Raw genomic sequence first — 3,917 nt, forward strand, 5'->3', positions numbered from 1 at the left:
TGGATCTTATTATTTAATATTCTAAAATTAATGATAAACACTTGTTCTTGTTCTTGATTATGTTTTCTTAATTCTTGTTTTAATACTTTCAGGATATTAACTCAAGTTGATGTGCTTATTCAGTGGAGCAAAAGTCCATGTTTAAGAGAAGATCTTACATAATTAAGCGGAGTTACATGCAACCCTAGAAATAGGGTGACATAAATCTGCCGAATTAGAGTCAAATCTAATAAGGGAATCCATAGATCGAGTTAATGCGACAATAGGGGTTTTAATTAGAAAGAGATTTCAATTAATCAACCTAGAGTCAGTTGGTTTTAGTCTCGAAAGAGATATTAACATAATTTAGGGATTTCTACAGATCAAGACAAGTGAATAAATCGTTAGATTCAAAATCAGAATAATAAGTAAAGTCTGGGTGGATTGTTCCTTGGGTATTGTCTTTATCATTGGTTTATTCAATTACTTTCTTTGCTCTCTGTCGCGTTCATTAATTAACTAGTTAGTTAAATTTAGATTAAAACAAATCCCTTATATTTTAGGTTAAATAATAGAAAGAAAATTAATACTAGTACTTTTAGTCCTTGTGGATACGATATTCTGGACTCACCATAACTATACTATCATTCGATAGATGCGCTTGCCTTAGTCGTGATCGTAGTCTAGTTTATTATTCATAAAACGATCATCAAGTTTTTGGTGCCGTTGCCGAGGAATACTTTATTAGGAATGTTTAATTTCTATTACTTTAGCCATTTTTATTTTTATTGCAATTTATTTTTTTGTTTTTACTTTTAATTTACTAATTTTTCTTTTATTTGCTTCTGGCAGGTTCTTTTAGTTTATGACTAGAAGCCTCTACTTTTTTACAACGAAATTGAAAGCACAACTCACAGAAATCATAGAGAAATATGACAAAGTCTACAATATATAGAGGAAGAGCACGAGGACGATACCAATACTACCGAGGAGATGGCTGAAAATCAAAATAATCCACTACCTCCTATGGTTGCCGTAAATCCTATAAATCAGAATCGTGCTCCTTGTACTATGTACAACTATGTACAACTATGCTAAACCACAACCCCTTCTAGGCTTTCAACCACCATACCAGCAGGAAAAGAAGCCGAACCTTGATGAAATGCTAATGAAATTCATTTCGGTGTTAGAAACACATTTTTAAAACACCGAAATAGCGCTTAAAAATTAGCAAGCATCGATTCAAGGTCTCGAGACTCAAATAGGTCAACTTGCTAAGCTGATCTCAGAAAGACCACAAGGTAGCTTGCCTAGCAACACCGAAAGTAACCCAAGAGAGCAGCTTCATACAATTACTGTTCAATATGAAGAAGGGTTAGTTGAGTCTAAACCAGAATCAAGGTAAGAAACAGTGGTAAGTCAAAAAGATGGATGAAAACCAGAAAAAACAAAAACTGGTAAGCAAAAAATACACACCTCACGTGCCGTACCCTAAAGTGACAAAGAAAGACCGCACAGACGAAAAATTTAGTAAATTTCTTAACATTCTAAAAAAGTTACATATTAACTTATCGTTTATTAAAGCTCTTTCGTAGATGCCCAACTCGGTCAAATTTTTAAAGGAGCTTCTGACAAACAAACGGAGGTTAGATGATTCATCACATATAGAGTTAAATACAGTTTGCTCAGTAATTCTACAAAATAAACTACCCAACAAGTTAAAAGATCCAAGAAGTTTTAGTATTCCTTGTTTAATTGGTAGTTTAAATGTTGATAATGCTTTAGCTGATTTAGGGGCAAGTATAAATGTCATGCCCTATAAAATGTTTAAACAACTAGGTCTTAGGAAACCTAAACAAATTAGGATGAGTATACAACTGAAAGATGAAACTATTAGATTTCCTAGGGGTATTATTGAGGACATACTTGTTAAGATTGATAAATTTATATTCCCAGTCAAATTTGTTATTTTAGACATGGATAAGGATAGTGACTTACCTTTAATTCTAGGTCGGCCATTTTTAGCAACTACTAGAACTATCATAGATGTTGGTACAGGTAAACTAACGCTTCGTGTAGGTGACGAAACAATTACTCTTTATGCTCGAGATTCGATTAAGACATCGAGTGATGAAGGTAATTATCTAAATCCTAATAAAAAGACTACTCATGTGGTTCAACCCTTTTTGCAGGAAAATTTTTCAAGTAATACAAATGAGCCACATTCTAGTTCATTCGACAACATTAGAACAGTTCATGAAGAACAAAGGCTTCAGATAGAAGAACTAGACGAATGGCGGACACATGTCAAGGAGAAACCAAAAATACACAAGGCTGAATCAAAACAAAACCATGACGAGCATAAAGACGAGACGAACCAATTCAAGGTAGGAGACCGAGTCTGGTTAGATAAAAAGGACCTTTGAATTATCAATACAGGGCTTAACACAAACGGAGCGACTCCTTTTATGGTACTCAATGTTTTTTTATACAGTACAGTCAAGGTAACTCATTCACATTTCAGCACTTTTAAGGTAAACAGTACTCGACATAAACCCTATTTAAATAGAGGAATTGACAGCGAGAAAGAGGAGTTTTGACTTCTTGATCCACCGTGACCATGTGAATACGAGGTTTTTTGAGCTTAGACTCTAAATAAGCGCTTCTTGGGAGGCAACCCGAGCACTAACACCACTAACAATTTTATTTTTTTATCTATTTTTCATGGTTAAATGCAGGTTTTTTGATCCACACGGCCCGGACACACGGGCGTGTCTTTGGCTGTGTTGATCCAAGGACTTAATTTTCCCAAATATCGACAGAGACACGGCTTAACAGAGAACACACGGGCGTGCAACATGACCGTGTGGACCACACGCCCTGGACACACAGCGTGTCCTAGGCCGTGTGAAAACTAGGGCTAAATTTTCAAATTTTAAACAAGTCAGAGAACTCCAAGGGTGAGGCATACGACCGTGTGTTCGGACACACGAGCGTGTGGGAGACCATATGGGTGTGAGAGAAATGAACGACGTAGCACAGGCCGTGTGAACCACACGGCTTGGACACACGGGTATGTCCTAGGCCGTGTGAAAATTGGAGCTAAATTTTCAAATTTTAAACAAGACAGAGAGCTCCACAGGTGAGGCATACAACCGTGTGTTTGGACACATGGGCGTGTGGGAGACCACACGAGCGTAGGAGAAACGAACAACGAAGCACACAGCCGTGAGATGTAACCATGTGAACCACACGACCTGGACACTCGGGTGTGTCCGTGGCTGTGTGACAAGTGGGCCATTATTTTCTTCAATGAATACGGGCTGGAATTTGAGCCACATAGGCATGTGACATGGCCGTGTGGCCCAACATGGGCCTAACACGATCGTGTCCCTCTTTTCAAACCCTCCAAACCCTAACCTTTTTCTTTTGTCTTCTTCTCCCAACTCAAGCCACCTTAACACCCCGCCCCCATCGTCCGGCCACCCCCTAGCTCTCTCTCCCCTTTTCCTTTTTCCTTTTTCCTTCCCTTTTCTCTTTTTTTTCTTTTCTTCCTTCCCCCACCCTTTTTTTCCCTTTCTTTCCCTTTTTTTTCCTCTTCTTCCTCAACCCTGACCTTTCCATGCCATTAACCTTCTTCACTTTCCTCCACCGACAATCTATCACTGCCAACGACCCCCACGCCGTTCGTCCCTCCGACCACCGGCATTTAGTTCTCCTTCCCTTTCCCTTTATTTCCATCTATTAATTTATCCCCTATTTCTATTATTTATTTATTTTCCCCTTATTATTATTGTTTTCCTTATTATTTATTTAATCATTCTTATGAGTTTATTTACTTCCTGGTTTTGATTGTTAATTTCTCGTATTTTCATTCTTCATATTTGGCTATCTTCTCTATTTTTATTTGATGATATTTGTTAGATAGCTACTATACT

This window comes from Gossypium arboreum, chromosome 5, assembly GCF_025698485.1.
Source record: "Gossypium arboreum isolate Shixiya-1 chromosome 5, ASM2569848v2, whole genome shotgun sequence".
NCBI lineage: Eukaryota > Viridiplantae > Streptophyta > Magnoliopsida > Malvales > Malvaceae > Gossypium > Gossypium arboreum.